We start from the raw sequence: 16,157 nt of genomic DNA on the forward strand, positions 1-16,157 counted from the left end.
ATTCTTTCCCCCATATTGAGAGACAGTGGCAGGGCTACTACCAGGACAGACTTAGCATAGGGAAATCACAGTCCCACTCTGTTCCGCCTCGCTCTGACCACACCTGGAATAGTGTTTGATTCTGGGTACCACAATTTAAGAAGGATGTTGACAAGCTGGAAGGTGTGCAGAGGAGGGTGACTAGGTTGATGAAAGCCTTATGATGAAGCTGGGTATGTTTAGGCTGGAGTAGATTAGACAGAGGAGATATGATTGCCACCTTCAAATATCTAAAGGGCTGTCGCATGGAAGATGGGGCAAGCTTGTTTTCTCCTGCTCAGGAGGATAAGACTTATGCCAATGGCTTCCAAGTTACAAGAAAGGAGATTCCAGGAAGAACTTTCTGAGCTTAAGAGCTGTTTGACGGTGGAATGGTCTCCCTCGGGAGGTTTCATTCATAATCCTTTATTAGGCATAATACACCACACATCATATACAGACTGTATAAAATAAGGGCTTAGCGAACACAGTTTATCCCAGTCTCATTCTTAACACCAAGAAATAAATCGATGAACATAGATAATATAATACAGCGTAGCAACATCACCTACCATTAAAAACCACTAAGTCTCTTTATCATGGCCCATTCTTTCTTCATGGACAGCACTTAAAAATTCAGCCGCTATTAAAGTAATTTGATCATCGCTGTCCGCCAGCAGGTCCTGGACAGTTGGTTGTGTAAACATCTGTCTATTGAATTTTAGGGCCTCAAATAATTGTCTTCTGGCATAACTACCAAAATCACAGGAAAAGAATATATGCTCTAAAGTATCGGGTTCCTGTTTTCTACATTTGCAGAGACGCTCTAATTCTGGAATAGCTAAGTATCTTCCTCTCACTACCACCGAGGGAAACTAGATGACTCTTGGTGTCCCTTCCAACTCTACAATTCTATGGTTGGATGCTATGACTGGGGCACAACCCCGCCAATCTCACCCAGACCCCACCCACCCACCTGCCTTCATGTTTACCACCAGCCCTTGCTGGCAGCTTCCTCCCGCTTAGTCTTGTAGAAAGGTGAACTCCTCCATTGTCCTCTAAGACAGATGGATGCCAACAAGCTAGTTTAAGGCAGCTTCCTGTCTTCTTTTGTTCTGAGGCTGGTTCCTAACACATTATACTATCTTCAGTCAAAGCAAGGAACATTTCAATAGAGCCTTTATTGCTCAACGCTGTACAAGAGCCATTTGGTTTTTTTGCTTATCCACTAAGACGACAAAGTGTTGTGCGTGGCTTGGGTCCATGAATGTTCTCACAAGGTTGCCTTCTGGATATCCTCATAGGAATATCCTCATGGGATTTATCCGCCATCTGTTTGTAGCGTTGATGGTGTGATTCATGTATTTTACAATCCTGGCAGCAGAAATACGGTCACACATTAAGGTTACACATATTGAAGAGGCTTAAGTGGAGACACATTTGCGCTGTTCAAAAACGACAAAGTTTCACATCGGACTGGAACAAGCTGTTAAGGTTCTGTGGTGAGTATGGCCTGTATTTATAAGGTTTGGCCACCGACACACTTTAAACATTTTGGGATGCTTCAAAGCAGGGGTTGGGAACCTAAGGCTCTCCAAACTGATGTTGCTGGACTGCAACTATCATCAGAGCGGTATGTGCTCTGGTTATCTCCTGCTTGTACTACTGTGTTGCACTCTACGTGGGGCTACCTTTGAAAGTGACTCAGAAACTACAACTAATCCAGAATGCAGCTGCCAGACTGGTGACTGGGAGAGGCTGTTGGGGCCGTATAACTCTGATCCTAAAGGATCCTCACTGGCTCCCGGGACATTTCTGAGCACAACTCCAAGCTGACCTTTGAACCCCTAATGGCCTTGGCCTTATCTCCAGTACCTGAAGGAGCCTGGACACAGAGTTCCTCCTGCGAGGGCCTTCTAGCCAGGGTCGTCTTAAGCATATCCGGCGCCGTGGTGCAAAGATCCCTCCGGTGGCGCCCCCCCCCCCACATTTCCCAGAGTTGTCGACCTTTTCCCAAGCCTCTGCAGGGATCGCTCTTCTCCCGCGGAGCCTTGGGAGGCAAGCTGTTTAGAACATTAAGCAAGACTTAATGATGGTGGGTCTCTGATAAAATGGTCATGAAAGCAAAGCAAAAGGAAGGTGACAGCTGGCCAAGGATCCAGGAGTCCCTGAGCACCCACCCTTTGGTGTGCCTACTTTTTTTATGTTGCAGGCCTCCAGGCAGGACCTTGTGAGCTTCCTTAAAGAATAATACAGTCATACCTCTTGTTATGTTCGGTTCAGGTTACGTTCTTTCAGGATATGTCCCGCAGCGACCCGGAAGTAACAGAATGGGTTACTTCCAGGTTTCACTGCTCACACAGATGCTCAAATTGACGTCACGTGCATGCACAGAAGTGGCGAATCACGACCTGAACACGTGCAGATGCGGGTTGCGTTCTGCTCATGTTGTGAACAGGGCTCCGGAACGGATCCCTTTTTCAAGCAGAGGACCACTGTAATAATAATAGCCTTGAGAATTAAGCATCACTGAACTCGGTGGAACCTGCTTCCAAGTCAACATGCATGTGAGGAACCGGTAGCACTAGGGTTCCAGCCCAGTCCTCCCAGGCAGGTTCACTCTGAAGCCAGACCCCACCTAGTTTAACAGGACTTCAGCTCCTCAGGCATCCCCTGGCTAATGAAGCCCCACCCCACATAATCCATCACAGGACATCACACACCCCATTTGAATGGCAATGCCCACCAAGTGGGGGTGGGGGGCACTTCCTCAGACGATGACAGCGGCTTGGCGGGTGGTGGCTGAGGGGATTCCCGGCCGAGGGAGAGGAGGAGGAGGACAAGGCCTGTCTTCATCCTTGACCGCTGCCTCAGAGTTGAGAAGTGGCTCCTCGTCCGAAGCAGCCGGCTCGAGGCCCGCCCAGAAGAAGCAGCAAAAGCAGCAGTAGCGCCAACACACTTGCCCACCTGCCAGCAGAGGGGAGCGGGCCAAGGAGGGGAGGAAGAAGGAAAGAGACACATGCCAATCGGCTGGAATGAAGTTATGTGGCTCTAGCAGAAATATTATAAAGGACTAAGTAAAAATAGACTGTTAATGGATGAAAGGAGGAAAGGTAAAGTTACATTATATTAAGATAAATTACAGGATAAAAATTGGGAAGGATGGAAAGGATTTGTTGAAATAGCTAACCAAACTAGAATACAAAAAGGGAGGTGTGAGGAGGTCAAGGAAACAAGCAAATGAAAGGTAAGTTATGGGAAGGTTTGTTGTGTTTTTGTTTTTGTCTTTTTTTAATTGTTTTTATTTTTCTATTTTTCTGTTTTTTTACAAGTTTGTGTTTAACTTGGTGTGTTTTCTTTTTCTTTTTCACGCCAATCAGGGCGGGAGGAGTGGGCCAGCCGCCCAATCAGCTCCCGGAGTCGGGGGGGGGGCTTGTGCTGCTGCTCGTGAAAGGACGGAAAGGTTGTGGGGGCTATGAGGGCGCTCACACGAGAATAACTGTTATAGACACACACACAAACACACACCAAGTTTGGAACATTATAGTTGGCAGGCATGTAGGGAAAGGGGAGGCCGCTAGCAAAGCCACGCAGCTCCCCCATTCGCTGGGACACCCCTGAGAGGCCTGCGCCCTGGCGCAACGAGCCACTAAGCCCAATGGGAAAGATGGCTCTGCTTCTAGCAGTTCCCTCACTGAGAGAAGTGAAGTTACAGGGAAGGCCCTTCAGATGTCAAGGAGATAAGTAACTGTACAACTTTGAGAAGACATCTGAAGGCTGTCCTGTATGGGGAGGTTTTTTTAATGTTTAATGTTTTATTATGTTTTTAAACGTGTTGGTAGCTGCCCAGAGTGGCTGGGGCAATGCAGTCAGATGGACGGGGTATAAATAATAAAATTGTCATCATCATGATTCCTGACAGTTGGCCATGTTGCCAGGTGCTGATGGGAGTCTGACAACGTCCGCAGAGCCATGCATTTCCCATTCCTGACCTGGCTGGGGGCGATTCACACATCCACATTATTTATAACTTGATGAGTATGTCATGTGTGAAGCCATTTGTCCATCCTTTCCTTTCTGCCATTGTCTGCTGCCGAGAATAATCTCTGCAGGCAATGCAGCAATTTAGGACAACGTAAATGCTAATGAGGGACGCAGGTGGCGCTGTGGGTTAAAGCCTCAGCGCCTAGGACTTGCCGATCGAAAGGTCGGCGGTTCGAATCCCTGCGGCGGGGTGCGCTCCCGCTGCTCGGTCCCAGCGCCTGCCAACCTAGCAGTTCGAAAGCACCTCCGGGTGCAAGTAGATAAATAGGGACCGCTTACCAGCGGGAAGGTAAACGGCGTTTCCGTGTGCGGCTCTGGCTCGCCAGAGCAGCGATGTCACGCTGGCCACGTGACCCGGAAGTGTCTCCGGACAGCGCTGGCCCCTGGCCTCTTAAGTGAGATGGGCGCACAACCCCAGAGTCTGTCAAGACTGGCCGTACGGGCAGGGGTACCTTTACCTTTACCTTTAAATGCTAATGAAAAATCTATTTTATTCCCAGGGTGGCATTTGTCTACACAAAGTTATCCAGTATATCCCCCCCACACACACACACACACAAAAGCAAGACAGTTAGGAAATATTGGCCTCTGAGTGGGCAACTGGCAAAGTGTATCAAAAGCAGTAGGACTGCACCACCTAGTCCTTAATTTGTGCATTGAAGTCCTTTTCGAGAGCTGCTCGGCCATCTGATATTAGCGGAAGGGCTGGAACATTTGCCTTGCATGCAGAAAGCATCTCTGAAAAGGACCGTGTGTAGCTTGATGAACCAATGATCTGACTTAGGATAAGCCAGCTTCTTATATTTGAGCACTAATTACTTCTCTCTGCTGTTCCTGGGCTGCCACCCTCGCTCCTCCTTTTGTTATTTTTGAGGCTTATACTTCCTAATTATGTCTCTCCTCTGCTCAAGTCTACAAGAGGAGGTTGTGGGTTGTGAGACGCAGTTGCTGATACATGCTAATAAACCCCTGAGGCTGCGTTTGGGTGGAATATTACCTACATATTTTCCTTTTCAGCCAGCCAATTAGCCAGACCCCACCGAACTCCTTGCCTTCGTACCTTTAAAACAAGCACAACAGAGGATCTGCAAAGTTAACTTTTAAAAATCCTCCTGTCGCTAGCTCATTATACAGTGTTGGGAACATTCCTCTTGTATCCTTTCAGTCAAAGGAGTAGCCAACCAGCCACAGGTTGCAGCAGAAATGAAACAACAAGCATTTATCCTGATGTGTTTAAAGCATGTTTAAATATCTTCCAGTTAGTAATTTGCGCATGGCACAGTTTTCAGTGATTTTCCCTGTGTATTCCTAACTTCCAAAACTTGGTTTCTTTTAGAAAGTGGATTTGTCGTGGTGGGCAACAGAGTCCTTAGGTAAAGGTAAAGGGACCCCTGACCATTAGGTCCGGTCGTGACCGACTCTGGGGTTGCGATGCTCATCTCGCTTTATTGGCCGAGGGAGCCGGCGTACAGCTTCCGGGTCATGTGGCCAGCATGACTAAGCCGCTTCTGGCGAACCAGAGCAGCGCACAGAAACGCCGTTTACCTTCCTGCCGGAGTGGTACCTATTTATCTACTTGCACTTTGACATGCTTTGGAACTGCTAGGTTGGCAGGAGCAGGGACCGAGCAACGGGAGCTCACCCTGCCGTGGGGATTCAAACCGCCAACCTTCTGATTGGCAAGTCCTAGGCTCTGTGGTTTAACCCACAGTGCCACCCACGTCCCTGACAGAGTCCTTGATTCCTTTTAATTAGCTAGTATTCACCTGAATCCCTCCTGCAAGTAAAAATAATAATATTACCAGAATCTTTTTAAAATTAAAACCTTGTGTCTATTAGCTGCACCAAGATCAGTTAAATTAGCAATCCCAGACTAAACAGCAACCTCAGAAAAACATTAAATGTTAAGCAAATATAGTAAATATTAAAAGGACACCTCATTTACAGAGTAATCCTGTACATGTTTACTCATAAGTAAGTAACTTACTGTGTTCCATGGGACTTGCCCTTGGGAAACCATGGAGTAGGACTGCAGCCTTAATGTCAGATTTCACAGTTCAAATCAATATATTAGCTGCACCAGATTAATTGCTATTAATAACAGCCTCCTGCTGTTAAGTAACACGGTGTTTTTGTAACTAAGTTACAAAACAGTAAACACTTTCTAATCAAGGACAATGCTTCATCTGCAAAGACATTATAAGCATCTAATTCTCAGCTTTCGGGTGATAAAATTGAGCTAAATTTTCAGATATGTTAACAGAGCTTCTAGCCAAGTTGTTGATAGAAGTGAGTTACTGTGACTTTAGTCACAGGTGTCTTGCACAAATGTCTGGCAAAAAAAAACATGAATATTTGAGTGATATTTGTCCCCAATCAGAAAAGCAAAAAATTGTCCTATGAAAGCTGTATCCTCATCTTTGTACTGTACAGGCAAATCTGCTTATTTGTCCTTGCTAATGTTGAACCATAGCGGCATCTGGTGGACATGGGCTATTATTGCGAGATGAATTTAAGTCTTCAATAGATTGAAAGAAGCAGACTGACGACGCCTGAGTAAGGACCCCACTGAGGATAACTAACTACGAATCCCAGCATTTGGGATCGTCTCCAAACCTGTGCCAAAATTTTGCAGTTGTTTTGCAGCGAAAATGCCACGTTTTGCAGCAACCCACAAACTGAGTAATTGATACATGAAACATGGGGTTTGTAGTCATGGGTCTAGCCAGAGGGGGGGGGGCGGGGGGCAGCTGCCCTCCCTAAATCATCCAAATCAAAACAAATCTGAGGTTCTGCCCCCCCCCTAACAAAAGTCTGCCCCCCCCACAAAAAATCCATGGCTACGCCCATCTTCGTAGTTGACACCCCAAAATCCAACATTTTCTGATTTACTCTAAACTAAGGTTACGGACGCAGGTGGCGCTGTGGGTTAAAGCCTCAGCGCCTAGGACTTGCCGATCGAAAGGTCGGCGGTTCGAATCCCTGCGGCGGGGTGCGCTCCCGCTGCTCGGTCCCAGCGCCTGCCAACCTAGCAGTTCGAAAGCACCTCCGGGTGCAAGTAGATAAATAGGGACCGCTTACCAGTGGGAAGGTAAACGGCGTTTCCGTGTGCGGCTCTGGCTCGCCAGAGCAGCGATGTCACGCTGGCCACGTGACCCGGAAGTGTCTCCGGACAGCGCTGGCCCCTGGCCTCTTAAGTGAGATGGGCGCACAACCCCAGAGTCTGTCAAGACTGGCCCGTACGGGCAGGGGTACCTTTACCTTTACCTTTAAGGTTACCGGATTCCCCCCCTCCCATGAATCCAATGACACTTTTCAACCTAGTAAACAGATGGATTTTGTCAGGGGACTGATTTGTAAATCCAGGGACTGTCCCCGGGGAACCGGGGACGTCTGGTAACCTTACTCTCAAGCAGTGTTAATGTTTGGCAACAGTTTTGAGGGAAAAGCACCTCATTTTACAGTGCCCCACAACCTTGAATAATGGTGAGATTGGAGAAGCCAGTATAAATTGCAATTTTAAAATATATTGTTTATTGATTCTCCTGTGTTTTTTATTGATTTTCCAATATGTATGTTGTTGTTGTTTAGTTGTTTAGTCGTTTAGTCGTTTAGTCGTGTCCGACTCTTCGTGACCCCATGGACCAGAGCACGCCAGGCACTCCTGTCTTCCACTGCCTCCCGCAGTTTGGTCAAACTCACGCTGGTAGCTTCGAGAACACTGTCCAACATCTCGTCCTCTGTCGCCCCCTTCTCCTTGTGCCCTCCATCTTTCCCAACATCAGGGTCTTTTCCAGGGAGTCTTCTCTTCTCATGAGGTGGCCAAAGTATTGGAGCCTCAGCTTCACGATCTGTCCTTCCAGTGAGCACTCAGGGCTGATTTCCTTCAGAATGGATACGTTTGATCTTCTTGCAGTCCATGGGACTCTCAAGAGTCTCCTCCAGCACCATAATTCAAAAGCATCAATTCTCCGGCGATCAGCCTTCTTTATAGTCCAGTTCTCACTTCCATACATCACTACTGGGAAAACCATAGCTTTTACTATACGGACCTTTGTTGGCAAGTGATGTCTCTACTTTTTAAGATGCTGTCTAGGTTGGTCATTGCTTTCCTCCCAAGAAGCAGGCGTCTCTTAATTTCGTGACTGCTGTCACCATCTGCAGTGATCACGGAGCCCAAGAAAGTAAAATCTCTCACTGCCTCCATTTCTTCCCCTTCTATTTGCCAGGAGGTGACGGGCCCAGTGGCCATGACCTTCTTTTTTTGATGTTGAGCTTCAGACCATATTTTGCGCTCTCCTCTTTCACCCTCATTAAAAGGTTCTTTAATTCCTCTTCACTTTCTGCCATCAAGGTTGTGTCATCTGCATATCTGAGGTTGTTGATATTTCTTCCGGCAATCTTAATTCCGGCTTGGGATTCATCCAGCCTAGCCTTTCGCATGATGAATTCTGCATAAAAGTTAAATAAGCAGGGAGACAATATGCAGCCTTGCCGTACTCCTTTCCCAATTTTGAACCAATCAGTTGTTCCATATCCAGTTCTAACTGTAGCTTCTTGTCCCACATAGAGATTTCTCAGGAGACAGATGAGGTGTATATGTATAATATGTAATGTATGTATAAGTTGCAATATGTATAAGTTGCATTTTTAGCTAAATTTGGGGGAACCACTTCAAGCATCTGTTGTATTTAGCTATTTCAATTGCTTTTGTTTGATTTGCTCATTGCAAGCAGCTGAAAGCCTGTAAATCTTGATAATAAACCTGATTTGCAATGGGTTTTTTTTTTATTTTGAATATTTTCAGTTGCAACTGTAGAACAGTTTAGTCTAAGAGGCTACCTATCCTACTGCAGCTACTTACAGACAGGCATCTGGTCTCCTCAAATGTTGATGGTCAGCTGATGCAAATGTCCGCTTTTAAGAGTTTCTGATGGGGCATGTATGCCATGATTGACAGCTGGCGTTCTCCAGCCAATCACAATGCAGTCTCCCATAATAGCTGGGGAAATGCCTAAGAGCCAGAGGCTGAAACACTTGTGGTGGCAAAGACAGGAGATAGGCCATCAAGGTGGAACTAGTAGCTTTTCACCTGCTCTTGGATGTGACTGTTAAAATTCCTGCTCCATGATTGCAGTCATGGGATTGTTGTCTTTCACATGACAGTGTATGTTTTGACTCCACAGAGTGGGAAGTGACGGAGACGGGATGCTTGTGTTACTGTCTTCCGTGAAGTGGGACTATTGTCCTTTGTTCTTTTTCTCTTTGCTGTCTGATGCTAGAGAGAGAGGGAGCCATATTGCAGTGCTCTGTGTGTGTTTATATGTAAATAAAGTAGATTAGCCAAAATGCTGAGTTGCTGAGGTCTGTCACGCAAGGTGCACAAACTCTGCGGATCCCTAAATGTGCTGATGTCTGTTGGCATCAGTTGCTGTGATGTTCAGCCAGAAGAAAGTTTATGAAGCTCCTGAATGATCGACCAGGAGGGAGAGTGTTAAGTTGTGGGTGAACATATCAGACAACACAGCGATTCTTCAAACAGCTCTTGTTTATTCACAGGCCAGAACAGAACTGAACTGAAGGGTTCAGCCAGCCTGCTTATAGCAAGCTCAACTAGAACGCAACAGTAACCATTTTCTGTAACTATCCAATCAAACGTCACTTTCGATCCCTTATTTGCATATGTGGACCTGAGTGAAAACTATCTACAGTATCCCCCTGCTGGCCCAGGGTGAGAACTTCAGTACATAACAGAGAGAACATGCCAGTCGGACATGTGTCTCTGCCAGGGTCCTACTCAAGTGTAGGCTGATCTCCTGACAGTGACTCCACCATCAAGACCAGACGGACAGCAAGAGATTTTAAAGTAGTGAGAAACAAAGCCGGTGCCACGTTATAAATATGGGGAGGGAATTGCAAGCCTTGAATCATAGAACAGAAATGAAAGGATTGTAGAGCTGGAAGGGACCACGAGGGTCATCTAGTCCAACCCCCTGCAATGCAGGAATCTTTTGCCCAGCCTGGGTCTTGAACCCACAACCCTAAGATTAAGAGTCTAACGCTCTACCGACTGAGCTATCCAGAAGGTCAGAGGGAAATGTAACTGCAAAGAGTACAAACAGCAGCAATTCAATTAGAATTAAGGAGGGCAACCTTTCAAAACAGGAATAATAGGTGACGATAATCAACTTACTGATGGAGCAACGTCTGTAGTAGAGCAGGAAACCGTTGTCTCTATTCAGACCCAAATGAATAGAATTGAACTTCTTGATTCATTCCAGTTCAGAGGTTTCATGCTGAAGTTCCCCCTTTGCTATCCCTTCATTCGAGGATGGTTTCAAAAAAATTCAGAGGAGGATGAACTTAAAGAGGAACAGTGGCCCAATATGGAGAAAAGGAGGTGACTATGTGATGTGTTCACTAAAGAAATCTCACAGTACAGTACTATGCAGGCTCATCACATACTCTTGGGGCAAAACCCCAATTTATTTATTCAGTATACCTCTATCCTATTACAGTGGTACCTCAGGTTACATATGCTTCAGGTTACATACACTTCAAGTTACAGACTCTGCTAACCCAGAAATAGTACCTCGGGTTAAGAACTTTGCTTCAGGATGAGAACAGAAATCGTGCTCTGGCGGCACAGCGGCAGCAGGAGGCCCCATTAGCTAAAGTGGTGCTTCAGGTTAAGAACAGTTTCAGGTTAAGAACAGACCTCCAGAACGAATTAAGTTCTTAACCCAAGGTACCACTGTATACCATAATTCAGACCCCAAGGTGGCTAAATGTAAAACATTTTTAAACAGCTCCAAGTTAAAATAGATTAAAATGGAATGTGCTCCAAAGAAGAACTTCCCCTTATCTCTCCTAACGATTATTACAGGTCTACATTTTTAAGCAACCAAGAACTTGCCTGCGGGGCAAACCTTTTTCAGTTTTGAATATTGCATATAGAGAGGGGCCTGGAGCCTGAGGTTTTCTATTGGTGGTAAAGAAAACTGAAGGATTATTTTGATTTGCAAGTCTTGCCCATCAAATTAAACAGGAACAAAGAGCCTGAATAGTGAGACGGTCTCAAACATTGCTTTCTTGTGTAGCAATTGGGGCTTTGCTTTGACGTGGAGATTACCATCCTGGTTGCCTCCTCCCTGTGTTGTCCTTCAATCTGCTGGTCCTTAGACCTTCTTTTCCTTAACTGGGGGTTAATTGGAATCTTTTGCAAAGCCTCAAATCCTTTCTTCTGAGAGGTTCACTGTGAGTCCACTGTGAAGTACGAGAACCATCTTACTGGTGGCTAATTTTTTTTTCTGTTGCAATTGCTTTGCTGAACGACACAAGTCGATGTTAATTTTTCTCTTTCCTTTCAGAGCCCTGGAAAAGAAATTAGCAGCATATAGTTAAGCTGTGGAGCTCCTTTCCACAAGAAGCAGCGATGGTCACCAACTGAGCTTTGAAAGAGGATTAGGCAAGTTTGCCGAGAATCAGGCGATCAGTGGTGTTATAAGAATGTTAAGGTCTCAAATGTAGAATAAATACTCAAAAATGCACACATATCTAAATATATGAACCACATGTCTGAAATAGTATGAGACAGCAATCCTGAAGCCATTTTCGACTCTCCCAATGACCTCAAATATTCCTCTGCAGTAAAGGAGGCAAATGGGGAAAACCTTCCCATTGTCTTTTCACTTGCAAATCCTGTCTTAAGGGCGTATTTCTGTATGAATAGGGTGAGCCTGTGACCTGCATTCAGGAAAGCCACTTCCGGCCTGCCCAGGAGGTGGGGTTGCGGGCTTCACACCCACCCCACGTGAGCGGGGGCTGGTCCCAGCCCCCGCAAGAGCAAGGGAATCCCAGTCGGGTCTGCCCCCCCCCAGCCAGCCAATCAACTGGCTGGCTCAATCAGCTGGCTGGCTGGGGAGCGTGGCCTGCCCTATTTAGGGCCGGAGCGGATGGGGGCTCGCCCTCTTTTCGCCGGCTCGCCCCCATGTTTTGGAGGTCTTCCTGGAGGTTCGTATACTTTGTTGCAGGTTTCCGTGCTTGGTTCACTTACTCGGTTTCTAGTTTTCTTTTGCAGGCTTTGGTTGCTTTTTCTCTCGATTGCTCCACTCCCGCTGCAAGGAATTCCTGACCAGCTCTTTTTGCCGGCGAAAAGACCAGCTGTCCCTGCCTTGAGGGATCGTCGGCTGCTTCCTTCGTGCCGCTCCGCTGCACGGCCGGCGGAATTAGTTTAAGGAAAAAAGGCAGGGTTACCGGGCACACGCAGCGGTCAGAGCACCTTCTCCTTGTGGCTGCTGTTGCCTCATTCATCCCGCAGGAACCGCTTCAGCTCTTCGACTTCTTCGGGTGGATTACTCTCTCCACTGCGGTCACCTCATAACTGCGGGACCCCGGGAGCCGCCAGACAGCTGGCTACTGTCTGCGCAGCCTCCCTCCGGCATCTTCCTCCTTCTCTCTCCGGCCACGCGGCTCTGTTGTGATTCCCAGAGAAGGAGTTTTCACCGCTTGGATCAGGTTGTATGTGGATTAATTGTAATTGAATCCGGCGGGGGGTTAAGCCGCTGATCTCAGCAGTGTGTGGGTTCTGTGCTTGTTGTTGGGGTCGCTTTCCGTGCGGGGGGCTTGTCCCGAAGCCTTCTCTTCAACGCTGCCCGATTCATCGGAGCGCTATCTTTCAGGGCACGGGCTTCTATTGTTTGATTGTGTGCGTCCGTTTTTGCGGAGACCCCCTTTTGCAACTCGTCACAACTTCTCGGCATTGGCGGTAGGCATTGGTAAGAAGGGGTTAAGAGGATGGGGGGGGAGGAACGCCATCACCTCCCCCCAGCGACCGAAGGGTGATCCGTTAAAGGACTCCGGGGGCGTGGCCCTGTCCGAAGCCTACGGAGGTGAGGGCCAAAGGCACGCCCAGAGCGGTGACCCGGGGGAGCTCCTAGTCGATGTGCCTCGGCAGGAGACTCCCCCCGATATAAGGTTAACCCTTCCCCGTGTCTCCAGCAAATGGGCTGGAGCCGGATAGTCGTTAGGGGCAATGCCTAAGCCAATGCCTCTCATTCCTGAATTCAATAAAGTTGTGGCCTAATTCGCCCAATTAACCTTAAATTATGGTGTCTCGTGTCTTTATTTACTCTGGTGGGGGCGGGAACTCGCCACGCAACTAAAGTATTAATCATCGCAAAAGTATGGCCAGGCTGCCCAGGTAATGCAATCAGCGACCGTTATCCGTTTCCAGGCAGGCAGGATTTCTGCTGTAGACCGCCTCCTTCTGTGATGTATGTACGATGTTTTAGGGGGTAGTCTTGGTCAATTTCGAAAATCTATATAAGGGCTGGCATACCATTGTTCAGGGTTCTCCTCCCTCCTGTGTGTGGTGAGTGGAGACCCTGATGCAACAGTTTATGTATTTTAATTCAATAAAGATGAACTGAGGGGAAAAAAAGAGAGAGAAAGGAGTGGTTTCAGCAGGGTTTCCAGCAGGAGAGACTGATCATGGTTCAAAGGCAGGAGAAAGCAAATAACTTATTTTCTTGCTGAGAGGCAGAAAAGGGGAAAGGTTTTGTTTATACCCCTAGGAGGATTAGACAAGAGCCTTTGCATTTCTCTTCTGGGAGGGTGTTACAGACAAATCGCTGAGAAATGCAACACCTGAGGCCTGAACCCTCGCTAATGTAATGGATTGGCCCACAAGGCTCAATGGTTTAGACCACAGCGCCACCTGCATTACAGAGCAATACATTTGGCACCAGCTTGGCTGCAGAAGTTGCTGGATGGAGGCGTACAAGGCAACATCCAACCATAATAGAGACTCCACTCCAGATTTTTGTAGGCTTTGTTCCTCAGCCTTTTCTTATCCCGAAGTTTTCCCATGAGGTGAGGGAAATGTTACTGAGCAATAGTTGAGACCACCACTAGATGTCACCAATTTCTTGTTTTACATCAAAAAATCTAGCGCTTGGAAGCGGAAATTTGCAAGCCATTAACATATTGATTTCCAGAGAAAAGACTCTGTTCCATATTCTGATATCACAGTATGCCTAGAAGCCTTCTTAGGATTAAGGCCTGTTCACACATATGCTCATACAACCTGGGCATCTCATCTGCTTGAGGACACTCGGTTTAATGTGTGAACTGTTCTAATGTTGAAAGAAGAAGAAGAAGAAGAAGAAGAAGAAGAAGAAGAAGAAGAAGAAGAAGAAGAAGAGGAGGAGGAGGAGGAGGAGTTTGGATTTGATATCCCGCCTTTCACTCCCCTTCAGGAATCTCAAAGCGGCTAACATTCTCCTTTCTCTTCCTCCCCAACAAACACTCTGTGAGGTGAGTGGGGCTGAGAGACTTCAAAGAAGTGTGACTGGCCCAAGGTCACCCAGCAGCTGCATGTGGAGGAGCGGAGACGCGAACCCGGTTCCCCAGATTACGAGACTACCGCTCTTAACCACTACACCACACTGTATGGTGTTTTGCACCAGTTAATAATCCTCAACTGCCCCAGGGTCCACTGGGTACAGGTGGGTTCCATCAAACCTGCATATCTGAAATGACACAGGAACCAACTAAGACGCATAAAATATCTACCAGTGCAAGTGCCACCACTTGGAGCACTTAATAGAAGTTCCCTACCGGGGAGTGTAAGTCTATGGTGCAACCCTGTCTCACATTTCTGAACATGTCAATATTCCTCCAGGGTACATATATGTGAATGGCTGGGTCAGGAAAGCACCTTGAAAATGGGGTGTGGTGGAATTTGCTTCAACCTGAAATAATAATGCAATAATAATAACAACAATAATTTTATTGTTTATATGCCACCCATCTGACTGGCCCTTTCTAATTTGCACTTCTCCGAATTATTTGAATTCTGTGGTGCAGTTATCCAACCAAAAATAATGCATAATAATGTTTATTAGGATAAGTGTGCATTTTAAAAAAAACAACTGTATTTTCACCAGTGCATAGATTTTATTAACTTTCTATTCATATAAATATCCTTGTACACATTTATGTATAAAAGCATTCTATAGCAGGGAAATTGCTGGGGGGGGGGTATACATTAGGACATGGGTGCACCAGAATGCTGATGAATTTTCACGAGGACGTGATATAGAACTTTGCAAAATGGTGCAGAAAAGTGACAAAGCTGTGGGCTGGTAGTGCGTTCTTATTCTGCCTGGGGAAAGAGCTCTATGGTGCTCAAAAGCTTCCACATCCTTCAGCGTGAGGCTGCTCTGACAGTGCCTAGCTCTGCTTTTTGCTCTACTCAGCAGTACTAACACGAAGGCCGGCTTTCAAATGAATTTCAGGAAGGATGTGTCTCTTCCTTAGAATGAACGTCAGGAAATGGGAGTAGCCGTCAGGAAATTAGCTAAAGGCTAATGCAAATAAAGACATGGCGGGGCGATTTCTTAACAGGCGCTAGCTAAATGCAGTCACTTCTTCCTCTTGGGTTTGAACACGACATGCTTATATTATGAACGGCGGCTCTAAATTAAAAGGAAGGCAGCCTAACGTAGATCTCTATCAAACAAATGTTTTGATAAGACCGGACGACTAGGTGGCACGTTGTCCGGGTGTGCTGGTCCCGGGGGGGGGGGGTTACCATGCGGCGTGGTCTGAGTCCGGTCCTGGGTTGAGAGTCTGGAGGCTGTCTGTCAAGGGCGAAGCGGGGTCCAAGGAAGGAGTTGGGCAAGGTCGGGAACTCTGGAAAAACAGGTCTGGATGCTGGCAGAAACAGATTTCCAACGACGTTGCTCCCACAACCTGGGACCGGGCTGACTGGACTTTATCTCCTCTGAGGCCAGGGGCGGTCCCGGCCCACAGGTGACCCACCTCTCCTGGCCTCAAGGTGAGCACTCCTCCTGAGAGAACCCACTTCCTTCTGCCTCTCTGCCCTGAGCCTCTGCAGCTCAGGAGAGGCTGGAGGGTTACTGGACCCAGAGGCAACCTCACCTTCCCCTGACAGGGCTGGGAGAGGCGCACCTGTAGGCAATGGGTCCTCAATCACCTCCGGAACCAGAGTGGATTCACCTGGTGTCTGCACAGGTGCAGGGGCTTCAGACTCAAGGCCCTGCCCTGGCTCAGCCGGCCCTGGAGGTGGG

Source organism: Podarcis cretensis, assembly GCF_951804945.1.
Source record: "Podarcis cretensis genome assembly, chromosome: 4".
Lineage (NCBI taxonomy): Eukaryota > Metazoa > Chordata > Lepidosauria > Squamata > Lacertidae > Podarcis > Podarcis cretensis.